Raw genomic sequence first — 14,828 nt, 5'->3', positions numbered from 1 at the left:
GTCACAGATGCAACCGATAAACGTTGAAATAAAAAAAACTCGTAAAACGTCGGGAAAACTGCATTGAAATCGAGGGATGTTACGTAGAAAAATAACGCATGTTTCAGTTTTCTATCAGCAGAATAAGTACAGCTTTTTACAAATGTACCTTTACTTTTTGAATTCCCCTCGTATACCTGTATGTAGACGATTTTGTAAATAAGCTTTACCTCTTATGTTCTTTTAAAGATACAACAAGGAATGGCTTTTCTAATGGTGCATACGCATGAATAGTGAGTTTCGGCATTAACATCTATTTATAAATAACTGTTTAACCATGGGTAACGTCACGGACCAAGCTAGTAACATATATAATTACACTAACCCACTAGGACATCCCCCCCCCCCCCCCCCCCCTGGTAAAACCACAAATCGCACACTGATCGAAACAGAAGTAGAGACGTGGGCACCGTGCGTGGAGTGAGTGTGTGCCCGCGCGGCGCGGCGGGGCGGATGTTTTCGGCGCGGCCCGTAGCGCCGCTGCCCCTCCCCCCACCACGCCGCTGTGGTCGGCGGCCGGCCGGCAGGGCGGAGCCACCGGCGCCTGCCGAGCGCTCGGCAGCCGCAGGTAGCCGCGCGGCGCGCGGAACGCGGTCAGTTGGTGCGCCGCCGCCGCCGCCGCAGCACGGACAGTGTAGTGCCCTGCGCGCGCCCGCCGCCCGTGAGCCAGTGACCGTGCCCCTAGCCTAGCGCCCCGTGCCGCGAGTGCCCCTGGAGCCGCCTTGGCCCGCCTGCATGCCGACGCCGCGCCGCAGGTGAGTGCGCGCCCGGACCGGCCGGGCGCCATGTTACCGCCCGCCATCTTGCACAGTAGCCTGCCCTCTGTTTACGTCGTCACGGTCGCGTCGCTCGAGCTCTTATCACGCGGAGGCTCTGGTCGTTCACCACTAGAGGTGGCAAACTTCTTACGAAAAGGTCGCAAATTCCACCCGACTCCTGTGTTCTTCTGATAAAAGTGTTCCAGTCGCACGCAAAATCTGCGTCGTTATACCGTCAACCCTGCATCAGTGATTGAACGTCATTGACGCTGAATATACTTGTCACGAATATTCTCGATGCATGAATTTAACGGGCTCGACGATTATAGCAGCCATTTGGATCTGATGTCAAGCCTGTGGGTACCACATGCACTCCTCCGCTCCAAATACGTCCACACAATGATGTGCCGATGCGTGAGTCTTCTGGGATGCCAGCCAACATCCTTTGTCTACAATTGGGGAGGTATTTTCGTAGGAATACTAAACGTCGCATCAACGTTTTTTACACATGAAAATGTAACTGAAAAAAAAAAGCTCTGAGCACTATGGGACTTAACAGCTATGGTCATCAGTCCCCCAGAACTTAGAACTACTATATCAGGTGTTCCCCAGGGAAGCGTCCTGGGACCTCTACTGTTCCTGATCTATATAAATGACCTGGGTGACAATCTGAGCAGTTCTCTTAGGTTGTTCGCAGATGATGCTGTAATTTACCGTCTAGTAAGGTCATCCGAAGACCAGTATCAGCTGCAAAGCGATTTAGAAAAGATTGCTGTATGGTGTGTCAGGTGGCAGTTGACGCTAAATAACGAAAAGTGTGAGATGATCCACATGAGTTCTAAAAGAAATCCGTTGGAATTCGATTACTCGATAAATAGTACAATTCTCAAGGCTGTCAATTCAACTAAGTACCTGGGTGTTAAAATTACGAACAACTTCAGTTGGAAGGACCACATAGATAATATTGTCGGGAAGGCGAGCCAAAGGTTGCGTTTCATTGGCAGGACACTTAGAAGATGCAACAAGTCCACTAAAGAGACAGCTTACACTACACTCGTTCGTCCTCTGTTAGAATATTGCTGCGCAGTGTGGGATCCTTACCAGGTGGGATTGACGGAGGACATCGAGAGGATGCAAAGAAGGGCAGCTCGTTTTGTATTATCGCGTTATAGGGGAGAGAGTGTGGCAGATATGATACACGAGTTGGGATGGAAGTCATTACAGCATAGACGTTTTTCGTCGCGGCGAGAGCTTTTTACGAAATTTCAGTCACCAACTTTCTCTTCCGAATGCGAAAATATTTTGTTGAGCCCAACCTACATAGGTAGGAATGATCATCAAAATAAAATAAGAGAAATCAGAGCTCGAACAGAAAGGTTTAGGTGTTCTTTTTTCCCGCTCGCTGTTCGGGAGTGGAATAGTAGAGAGATAGTATGATTGTGGTTCGATGAACCCTCTGCCAAGCACTTAAATGTGAATTGCAGAGTAGTCATGTAGATGAAACATACCCAACCTAAGGACAGCACACAACATCCAGTCATCACGAGGCATAGAAAATCCCTGACCCTGCCGGGAATCGAACCCGGGAGAAATGTAACTCAGTCGGGCAACGACAGAGCAGGAATAACTCGTGGGACCTGTTGAAGGAACCACACCAGCATTTTCCGACAGTGTTGTAAGTAAATGAGAGTTGTTATTCGGCTCCATACGAAGCTGTGGTTCGAGAAGGCTAGGAACCAACAGCCATCCTGTCTGAGCGGTATTTTTACATTCCATTAGACGAACTGTAGGTTACTGCTGCATCGTCTCTAGCCGCCTGGTTAACATTTCCAGAATGACCCCCTCCGTGCCAACCAGCGTATGGTGCGAGAAAACATCGAACGTGTGAAAACCAACTCTCACTATTCTCACATGACATTCTGAAAACTCTGGATCAAGGCGATCGGGTATGTACGGTATTTCTCTATTTCTGGAAAGCATTTGACACAGTACCACACCTACGCCTATTGTCAACAGTACACTACGATCATATGGGGTGTCAGACGAAGTATACGACTGGAGTGAGGGGTTTTTGGTAGGAAGGACACAGTATGTTATGTTGGATGGGCAGTCGTGATCAGATGTAGACTTAGTTTTGGGTGGGCGCTAGGGAAATGTGTTGGGACCCGTGGTGTTCAAGCTGTATTTTAATGACCATGCGATAATGCAGTTATCTATAATGAAGTACTGTCTGAAAGTAACTGCATAAATATGATATTTCAAAGTGGTACAGAAATTGGCAACTCGCTTTAAATGTTCAGAAATGCATAACTGTGCACTTCACAAAACTAAAAACGTAATATCCTGTGACTATAGTATCCAAAGAGTCACTGTTGAAATCGGACAATTTATACTAATACCCGGGCATAACGCTTCCTAGCACTGCGAAATGGAATTATCATATAAGCTCAGCCGTGGGTAAAAGAGGTGGTAGACTTCGGTTTATTGGTAGAATACTGAGGAAGCGCAGTATATCTACAAAGGAGAAGGCTTACAAATCACTCGTGCGATCCATTCTAGGATATTGCTCAAGTGTGTGGGACCTGTACAAAACAGCACTAGCAGGGGAAACTGTCAGTATACTGAGAAGTGCACCACGAATGGTCACAGGTTGTTTGACCCACAGGAGGTCAGAGAGGTGTTGGAAGAACTGGAACATTCTTGCAGATAAATGGAAACTATCTGGAGACAACCTACTAATAAAGTTTCAAGAATCGGCTTTAAATGATGACTGTAAGAATGTACTACAATCCCCTACTGTCGCTCACATACGGATCGTGAGAACAAAATTAGAATAATTACAGCACGCACAGAGGTTTTCAAACAATCGTTCTTCCTGCACGCATGCGTTAATGGAACAATAATGGGACATACCCTCTGCTATGCACTTCACGGTGGTTTGCAGAGTACGGATGTAGATGTAGGCCAGCTGGTAAAACATGTCACAACAAGTTCTAACTTTGATGCGAAAATTGTGGATTTACAACCGTGAAAGCTAGAGTTTACTTCGTGCATTGCGCTAAAAATTTCGTTTTCTGCAAGCAGACCTGACAATAGAGAATCGCATTCCAAGATGCTGTCGCAGCTCGCGTGTGTAATTTCTACCTGCTTCAGTTAGACTGATCTGAAATAACATAGGCCATTTAAGCACTTAGTCAATCGTGTATTTATAATGCACGCTGGAAGAATGCTCTACATTTTTACACCTCCCAGAGTGCCTAACTAGGTATGAATATCTCGAGTCCTATAAACACCCTTTCCTGGCTATGAACGAAAAAATTCTTGAATTAGTATTCAAGAAGAAATTATGCTAACAATGTCAGAATCTATCTTCTCTACTGGCAATGTCATGCATTTATCATATTCTTCCAAACCACTACACGGATGTTGGTATGTCATGTTGTCTAATTATTGCCAGAAAGCGAGTTAGTTTGTTCAGTGCCAAGATTAAGAACGCCAAAGTACCTCAAACACGGTTTTACTTAAATCGTTACAAAATATCTATTGTTCTACCCAAAACTATGCGACAACGAAAGCCGTCACGGTGCCAGCATTGTTGTCAGCACGGCAAGCGCTGATCATGAACTCCATTCAGAGCGTGTCGTCTTGCTCCTCGGTGTCTCACTGAGCTCTGTGTGCACCTCAAGCCTAAATACGTGTAGGATACTACGGCTTTACTGTCTTTGAAACAAGTGTTAGAACAGTAGAACGGTAACAATGCTTCTTAATGACGTTCTTCTAAGAAGCCTCTGTAAATGTCGGCAGCAGTCTAGGATGAAATCAAAGTCCTCCTTTGATTAGTCAACATACGTTCGTATTTCATCTGTTTCCGCATAATGACCTTCGCTCCGAAAAGGGTTTTGTCGATTCCTTCCGTTACTTCTGGCGGGTACCACAAAGTGATGGCTTTGTCAGTAAACACAAGGCATTTAGCGGACTGGTTCGCTTATAGGCCACCATTGGTTCTGACTGACAGCTTCGATGCCTCAGATCGACAGTTGATGGACACAAATATTGGCGACCGTGGTACTCAAACATGGAGATCTTTCTGGAACAACGCGACCTTCTTTCTAACAGCCTACAAAGATTCCGAAAGCTTCGATCATAGAGACTCAACTATCAGTGACGTTGTTCCGATACTTTATACTGGTAATCATAGACAGAGGTAAGCAGATGCACTCACTACTTCTTGAGTTTCGAAAGACTATCTATTCTACAACTCACCGTCGCCATTTTAGGAAAAGTTTTATGGGTTACTCCTCCGGAGCTAATAACGTATTGGCAGCCAGTGCACTATCCTGGTTGGATAGTCAATAATAAACTATTTCGAATTATCGGATTATAGGGGACCGTGAACTTGGAATATTATGTTACTAACGTAGCAGATTTGGCATATGGCGTGATTGGTCGAGAGGCAATGTTCTACTAAGAAAATAGTTTGAACATATACAGCTGGATATTGAAGAAGATATCAGCCTGGTTCACAGAATGGCAGCCACAGCTAAAAACAGATAAATATATTTTGATTCACTTCAGAAGAAGTAAAAATGCGAATCAGCCGTCTCATACAATGATAAACTGGGGATACTCGAACTGTGTTGTAATGACCATTAGGAGGAGCACGAGAGTTTGAGGGCTAGATGAAGTGAGTGGTGCGCACCCATTCATTGGCTGAGTATTGGACGACTGCTACAGTAGATATTGCTTGTAGAACACTGGCCAACTCTGGATTGGACTTGATGTGAATGTTAGGTCCTTATTCCCGGCATTCCTGCACAAATGGAGTGTATCAAGCGCTTGCGGATACGGGAAAAAAAAACAGAGTAAAAGTTTCATCGTTCGAATTTAAGAGATTTTTTGCGACGTCCGTACAGAACTTCAGAAGAAAAGCGACGAAGAAACAGATAGAAAAAAATTTTGGTCTGGTGGTAAAGCGGGTGCCTAGAAAACGAGAGGTTGCAAGATCGAATCCCTGTTAGACCATGGAAATTTTCAGTCTACTATAACCTAGCGTTCACCTACGTGCGATGTGAGGAGTCGAGAGGAACGACAGTCCGGATCCCATGTTAAACTGTAGATCCCCTTTCCTCAATTGGATGACTGGAGTATACTATGAATACGCAAGTCGCCGAAGTGACGTCCAATTGAAAGACCTACACCCGGCTTTTAAGCCACGAAGCAATTATTATTACTGAGGTGCTGATAACTGAATTTGTAGACGCAAAAGAATGAGGAGACGATCCAAATAAAAAATTTCGAGACCTGATTTTCAGTGAGCATTGCAGGAATATTCTGTATTTCCCTACGCGCCGTTCCTGTGGGACCATGAATAAAATACTAGTTACTGCACTTACAGGGCTTAAATGCGCTCCTTTTTTCCCAATGAAGGATGTTTCCAGGGAAGGAGAAAATCTTAATATTATAGTGCACTGATAAATAACCTCTGCCACGCGTGGTTTACAGTCCATGACTATAGAAACGCGATAGATGTGTCACATGTTGGAATAGCGCCTGGAATCCGAACGCTTGTCTTGAAGCTATCTGCTGTTTACAGTCGGAGTGAGGGAATAGATCATAAGGTAGCAATAAGTAATTTTATTGAATGGCTAGTATACTGAGAAGTTCATTGAAGAAACATAACATCTGGAAGCTTTCAAGAATAAAATCTGAGGTGCGGTAGTACAACATGAGCACTGAGTAATACACAGAGTGGTCAAATATTATATTTTTAAAGAGAAAGACTGAACTTCATGGGATTGAAATATCAGAAGTGGCATGCGTTAATAATGCATTTCCTTTGCTTCACATTTCGGACTGAGCAGCAAAGTGCTTTACCAGACATAATTCTATTCCCCCAACGTAAACAACTGTTCGCCAAACTATTTATACAGGAACCTGCAGTTTAACGGAGAATCCGAAACACTATGCAACTTGGCATTTGCACATTCACAGGATTTGCAATACACGTGTACAAGGAAGAAACTCTAAAGCCGACCAGACATGGAACCTGCACGGTTTTAGTTTATCAAAGAGTCACCAGTCAGTTATTAAGGTACACAAAAAAAAGCAACGATAAAACTACTTTTACACTAATCACCTACATATCTTTGTCACTTAATATTGCAGTGTGAACTAGAGTAATCTTTTCCTTATCGTCTACGTCAAAACGCACGGAAGAGCACACAAGGTGAAAACGCTCACGGCAAAGGCACCGAATGATGGTTGTCGCTGGGTGTCGCTTCTCGCTTTCAGTCCTATTCACAGACGTTGTACGGAAGAAACGATTGTCGACACACTTCCGTAAACTTCCGAAATTCTCTAATTATAGCTCTGAGAAAGTAATGTGTTTGTTGCTTCTGAATGTGGGATGTCGAAATTACTAGAGTAAGAGTTTCAACCATATAGAACACCTATAGCGTAGAGTCCTCCAGTGGAATTTGTAGAGCACTTCTGTGACGCTTTCGGACTGATTAAAGACACCAGCAACGAAACGAACAACTTTTATTTGAATGTGCTCTTCCTCTTATCACGAAATACAACTACGTAACATTCTCTGATTAGTGCACAAATTCAAGGACTATTCGTACGAGAATTTCGTAATTCACTTCCTTTTTGGGTGAATTACATTTGCCGTAGGATGCTTCTGGTAAATATTAAGTATTGCACCTGCCTTCCCAGTGGGCATTTTTATGTTGTCGTTGGACCTTAAATCATTCCCGACAGATACCTTAAGATATTTGGCACTTTAACTGATCAGCTGTCGCGTAGTCGAACGATATCAGATAATTTCCTCTGCTTAAGCACTTTATACAACGTTCATTTATATTAACAGTCGGCTTCCAGTTTTTGCTGCATGCGCTGATCACCTTCGAATCTTTCTGCTTTTGGTGCCAGTTTTCTGACTAACGGAAGCCACCTTACACAACAAAGTCGCCTGCGAACAGTTTCAGAAAACAGAGACCGTTGTCTGACTGACCATTTGCATCTATAATACTAACGATTCACCCTAGCTTTGCACGGGTTACATTAAGTATCTACGACTGGACGATTTTGTGAGACGTAACGGTAATAAACTGTATACACAAACCTTCCTTGTGAGTCATACTGTCTGGTAGTGAAAACTGCATCAAAATCTCTACAATATTTCCTGGGATTGGCGTTCCCTCGTGGATAGAGTTTTATTTATAATATGTGTAGAAACTATGAAGTGCAACGGACCCTGTCACATTCACCTGAGGTACGTTGCACACTATTTTCGGTTGATGGTATCTTTTCATTACGAAGGACGTACTGCGTTTTGTCCGGCAGAAAATCTTCACTCCAGTCGCAGTTCCGTTCCAAGCGTACTTTTTTTTTTGACAAGTGCTGGTGTGAAAGTCTATCTAATGCTTACGGGGAATCAAGAAACAAATGTACGAAACTTGACACCGGTATACAGGGTGGTCGGAAATTCCCGTTACAGACTTCTAGGACTTGTAGAGGGGAGCGAGTACATCGTATTTTGAATAAGAACCCATGACCGGAAACGTCATCCAACGAGACTGCAGAGCGTCAAAGTTATAGGCGCGGGCGTCTGTAGATGTACGTATAAACGGGGTGATTCCGTGATGATGTTACAGACTTTCTAGGATGATGGAGAACGATGAATGTATTAATTTGAAGTAAGGATCCCTGTACCGGAAACGATCGAGTCGAAAGTTATAAACGAAAACCGTTCAGATACCTCTGACAGTTGAATACATGTACCGGTTCTTGTGTTGCAAAGAGTGTAGGGTTGGTAACTTTCTGTGGTGGTAGTGTGGACCAAAACGAGAAAAAATTTCCAATAAATGTGGGTTCTAAAGTGCGTACCTTAACAGCTATGAACACTTGCTCAGTAGAGGAGAATAGGAACGAATGGTTAAGCTCCTCAGGTATGCAATTTAGAGCCCACGTTTATTGGACATTTTTTCTCGTTTTTGTCCACACTACCACCACTGAAAGTTACCAGACCTACACTCTTCGTAAGACAAGAACCGGTACATGTATTCAACTGTCAGAGGTATTAGAACGGTTTTTGTTTATAACTTTCGTCTCGTTCGTTTCCGGTACAGGGCTCTTTAGTTCAAATTAGTACATTTACCGCTCTCTATCATCCAAGAAAGTCTGTAACGTCATCACGGAATCAACCCGTGTATACATACATTTACAGACACCACGCACCTATAACTTTGACGCTAACGTAGGATGACGTTTCCGGGCATGGGTTCATATTCAAAATACGATGCACTCACGCCCCTCTACAAGTCCTAGAAGTCTGTAACGGGAATTTCCGACCACCCTGTATATATCTCGGGTGTCCCTCCTAACAGTCGTCTGGCGCATATCTTCTGGTCTTTCGGCAGATACTTGCAATTTCGTCTTTGCATTGTGTAGCTGGAGTCGTCTCGAGGAAATGACGCTCATCACGTCTTACTTTCGACGCCCAGCGTCGATGGAAAGGGTCGGTTTGTTTCTCGTTACAAATGAAATGATTCTGAAAGGGGATTTTGTCTGCCCATCGACAGCGCGGTCCCAAATTGGTCTAGTGCGATATTCGTTTTACCGATATGTACCGATAGGGTCAGTAAAACACGAAGAAAAACCAACACTCCAGAAGCGATAGCACTGGCCTGGCCTGTGCTGTCTACCTTCATGCAGTAACAGCCTTCTAAGTCGCAGCTTGAGCACTGGTTATTATTCGTATTTTACTGTCCCTGTGAATTAAATATCGATGACACAAATATCGCACGAGACTAATTTGTTACCGCTCTATCAAATGGGCACGCAAAATTCGGCTTTTTTTTTTTTAATTTCCGGATAACGCGGTACCAAACCGACGCTTCCTGTCGACACTAAGTGTTCCATGAGAGGCAAGATGAGCTGTATTTGTTAGAGCTGACTCCAGCTACACATTGCAAAGACGAAACTGCAAATATTTACCGAACGCCAAAGAAAATGCACCCGACGACTCTTAGCAATAAGGTAAGATGAATGGGAAAGACGGCCGTTGTGGCCAAGCAGTTCTAGGCGCTTCAGTCCGGAACCGCGCGACTGCTACGGTCGCAGGTTCGAATCCTGCCTCGGGCATGGATGTGTGTGACGTCCTTAGGTTAGTTTTATTTAATTAGTTCTAAGTTCCAGGGGACTGATGAACTCAGGTGTTTAGTCCCATAGTGCTTAGAGCCATTTGAACCATTTTGATGGACACATGTGCAGATCATCCGCTCTCAAAACAACGCCATATCTCTCCCCACATCCACCACTGCTGGCGGCTCACCTCCAACTGCGCAACGCTACGCGCTGTTAACATCCAGCTGCCCAACACTACAATAGCAAACAACAATGCAAACCAGTCACAGACTGCACACAGTTTAGCCAGTGATTTTCATACAGAGTGCTACGTGGCGTTACCAATAAAAAAAACCTAAACAGCCTACACAAGTGTTAAGTCCCATAGTGCTCAGAGCCATTTGAACTTCTTTTGAATGGGAAAAACCTAGACACAAATACTGCGCCAGGCGACATCCCACGCGCGAGGCAAAGCAATAAGTAAGTCCAGAGCATTAACTAACACCAGCTTTCTTCTTATGTTGTACGATGGACCCCGTGTGATGGAAGACGCGCGCAATAGCCTTTGAACTCGTGAGTTCGTGCTTCGCCACTACTGCAAAATCGTGATGCCCATAACGCGCCAAGCTGCAGCATAGTGTGTGGTTGATGACCCTCCCAGTTGCGCTAGTGTGGATGCCGCACCGCTGCATACACACTCCTGGAAATTGAAATAAGAACACCGTGAATTCATTGTCCCAGGAAGGGGAAACTTTATTGACACATTCCTGGGGTCAGATACATCACATGATCACACTGACAGAACCACAGGCACATAGACACAGGCAACAGAGCATGCACAATGTCGGCACTAGTACAGTGTATATCCACCTTTCGCAGCAATGCAGGCTGCTATTCTCCCATGGAGACGATCGTAGAGATGCTGGATGTAGTCCTGTGGAACGGCTTGCCATCCCATTTCCACCTGGCGCCTCAGTTGGACCAGCGTTCGTGCTGGACGTGCAGACCGCGTGAGACGACGCTTCATCCAGTCCCAAACATGCTCAATGGGGGACAGATCCGGAGATCTTGCTGGCCAGGGTAGTTGACTTACACCTTCTAGAGCACGTTGGGTGGCACGGGATACATGCGGACGTGCATTGTCCTGTTGGAAGAGCAAGTTCCCTTGCCGGTCTAGGAATGGTAGAACGATGGGTTCGATGACGGTTTGGATGTACTGTGCACTATTCAGTGTCCCCTCGACGATCACCAGAGGTGTACGGCCAGTGTAGGACATCGCTCCCCACACCATGATGCCGGGTGTTGGCCCTGTGTGCCTCGGTCGTATGCAGTCCTGATTGTGGCGCTCACCTGCACGGCACCAAACACGCATACGACCATCATTGGCACCAAGGCAGAAGCGACTCTCATCGCTGAAGACGACACGTCTCCATTCGTCCCTCCATTCACGCCTGTCGCGACACCACTGTAGGCGGGCTGCACGATGTTGGGGCGTGAGCGGAAGACGGCCTAACGGTGTGCGGGACCGTAGCCCAGCTCCATGGAGACGGTTGCGAATGGTCCTCGCCGATACCCCAGGAGCAACAGTGTCCCTAATTTGCTGGGAAGTGGCGGTGCGGTCCCCTACGGCACTGCGTAGGATCCTACGGTCTTGGCGTGCATCCGTGCGCCGCTGCGGTCCGGTCCCAGGTCGACGGGCACGTGCACCTTCCGCCGACCACTGGTGACAACATCGATGTACTGTGGAGACCTCACGCCCCACGTGTTGAGCAATTCGGTGGTACGTCCACCCGGCCTCCCGCATGCCCACTATACGCCCTCGCTCAAATTCCGTCAACTGCACATACGGTTCACGTCCACGCTGTCGCGGCATGCTACCAGTGTTAAAGACTGCGATGGAGCTCCGTATGCCACGGCAAACTGGCTGACACTGATGGCGGCGGTGCACAAATGCTGCGCAGCTAGCGCCATTCGACGGCCAACACCGCGGTTCCTGGTGTGTCCGCTGTGCCGTGCGTGTGATCATTGCTTGTACAGCCCTCTCGCAGTGTCCGGAGCAAATATGGTGGGTCTGACACACAGGTGTCAATGTGTTCTTTTTTCCATTTCCAGGAGTGTACAATGGACACGGTTTTGCTTGGGCTAGTTTGCTTTTGCCTTCTTTGAGTTCGCGCCTAGCTCGCGACACCTGTGAGGTCCCCACTGTTCGTCGTGGAAACTGGAATAACTTGCATCTTAATGACAATAATGATTACTATAAAAAACAGTCTTGATCACAATTTATTTATAATGGCGACCGGTTTCGACCACTACTGTGGTCATCTTCAGACCAATGACTAAGAACCTCCTTCTGCTGGAGAATCACTACTCTCCAGCAGAAGGAGGTTCTTATTCATTGGTCTGAAGATGACCACAGTAGTGGTCGAAACCGGTCACCATAATAAATAAATTGTGATCAAGCCTGTTTTTGATAGTGATGATTTGCAACACATTGATCACTGTCACTCCCATAACGTATTCAACAATAATGTTTGTTGTTCAGAGGCTTACTCACACTACTTTTCTGTAATGCAATTTACTTCTTTGCTGAATGTTTTCTCGCACCGCGATGGTAAATTTTTTGTACCCTCGTTATGGAATGTTGCAAGTTCATTGTCATGTAATCATAAGTTTCATCGACATGAATCGTTTGTCTTCTTTAATAGCCAGATCAACCATTTCCACCATTTCTTAGTTCACTTGAGATACTCGACTGTTTCGCTCTACATCACGAAACTTTGCACCCACCTATTAAACCGTTATTCGTTTATTACTCCCTTCCCGTTAACCTCGAAAAAATCAGCGGTGAGTAGCAGCTATCCTCACGTTTCGGTAACACCTCTGGCGGTCGGTTAGAATTTGCTGATCTCCGTAAGCAACTGTCACCACACGCAATTGGGTCGCAACTGAATGTAAATGACTTACGTTGTCATATGAAACAGCTGCTGATGTACGCACGCGCAGAATTTCATCCGCACCTTATCGGTACCACGGTACACTGTGGGAACTTAATTACCTGGCGACGTGCTATAGTCTTCCACAGTCTGAATGTGTCTATTGGATTCCGAACTTCAATCTGTAAAAACGGAGCCCTTTCAGGATGACTTTGTTGTCAGTCTGTCTATCTGCCTGTCTATTGAAAGCCGTTTTTCTCGGAAACAAGTAGACGTATGAAGTTGCAATTTATGTCACATGCTGGAGTGTACGGTCCTTGGCGATGCAAAAACTTTAAGCTTCTAAGATGATACAGTCAAAAAACACAGCCATTTATGTTACATATTTTGATATTCGCACACTCACTTATCAAGACCTACTGCTCCCTAATTATGAAATTTGGTAAGAAGAAAGGTTTCGAAGTAAAGAGAAAAATGCGATAATGTTAAATTGCAATTATACTGCACCTTATTATTATTATTATTATTATTATTATTATTATTATTATTATTATTGTCGTTCGTTATCCAACTGTTTGTCCGCTCCTCCATCTGTTAAGACCCCTTTTTCTCAGGAACGGGAAGACGTATCAACTGGAAATGTATGTCACATACCTGACACCTTTGGCGGTGTAAAAATGTTAAGCTTCTACGTCAAAGTAGTCGAAAGATATGTGAATTTATTATTATATCACACGAAAAAATATTTCTTTTGGCATTTGTCAGCTGACTTCAGACTTGAAATTAAAACATTCTCGAAAGTCGTGGAGTCGCTGGGACTGCTATCCTGCCAGTATCAATGTCGACAATAGGGAGATCCTGATTTCCGGAATCAATGAAGTATCTATGTACATAATTAAGTTTGTACGAAATACTAAGTGCGCGAGTCCTACACCTGGCCACTTTTGTTGAAGTTCTCTTGCGTACTTTTCTTTTTTCCACTGCTGACCCATTTTGACATTTTGTCTGTTTTGTATGTATCAGTAGTTGAGTGAGTAATGCGTTCAAAAATTGCTGTAAGCCGTTTTGCAATGATAGGGTTCTGCTGTCCGCCATTGTAACAAATCTCTTACAACCTCGCGTTGTTTAAAATTTATACTTTTACAAATATTTGGATCGAACCATTTTGCGTGCAGCCTTTTACTATGCTGAAAAGACTGTTAGCTGTTGTTACAACTGTCTAATTCAGCGAATGGTGCAGGTAACGTGCGTATTTGGTGACGCAAAAATTTTTAACATATCTGAAGTGTTCACAATTTCAAGCGTACAAAGCCATGGCCGACGAAATTCTGTAAAGACGACAAAACCATTTGTGCTTGTCGTTAAGGACAAATCGACAGACACCTTTAAGCTGCATCTTGTAATGTTAGTTTGATTAGAAAAAGAGAAATGAATTTGAAAATAGTTAATAGGAGAAAATTTTACGAGACATACGCGTTGAGATTTAAGTACATCCTTGAACGATGGATGTCAAAAATAGACAAGATAAAGTAAAATTTTTCCCTGTTGCGGTGAGCTGCCCTTTGGCGGCAGTAGTCCATCTCACTCACGCAAATCTTGGTTTATAGATTGCATTATACCGTTACATCATCAAAGAACAGACTGGTGTGGAACGGAATACGTAATCATGACAGTGCGGGAATTGAAATGAGGATGAGCGAGACGTGTAGCTAGTTGAATGGGTGTTAGATAAACCAAGGAAGTTCTCTGTTGGGATCCAAAAGATAAGAAAAAAGACCGAGGGTACAACCTGATGGAAGGTGGGTAGATGATGCCAGAAAAAATGCAGAAGAAACATGGACGCGTGTGACCACATTATACATGGAGAAATGTTGCGGGGCCCTTTACCTAACAGAGAATTTCAAATGATTGTCGACGAAAATGACGATGGTGACGACAGTTGTTAAGTTAATGGATCCACTGAAAGTGT

At 44.7% G+C, this 14,828-nt stretch overlaps 1 protein-coding gene across 1 annotated transcript in view; it reads left to right on the top strand.

Moving 5' to 3' along the window:
- Nucleotides 1-650: 650 nt before the first annotated feature.
- Nucleotides 651-14,828, top strand: part of LOC126334927 (zinc finger protein 628-like) — a 260,327-nt gene continuing 246,149 nt past the window's right edge. Inside the window, exon 1 of the mRNA XM_049997655.1 lies at nucleotides 651-794. The gene's annotated coding sequence lies outside the window, so the exon portion shown is untranslated. The remainder of the gene's footprint in view (nucleotides 795-14,828) is intronic.

This window comes from Schistocerca gregaria, chromosome 2 (genome assembly GCF_023897955.1).
Source record: "Schistocerca gregaria isolate iqSchGreg1 chromosome 2, iqSchGreg1.2, whole genome shotgun sequence".
NCBI lineage: Eukaryota > Metazoa > Arthropoda > Insecta > Orthoptera > Acrididae > Schistocerca > Schistocerca gregaria.
This window is presented reverse-complemented; position numbering and strand designations above follow the sequence as displayed.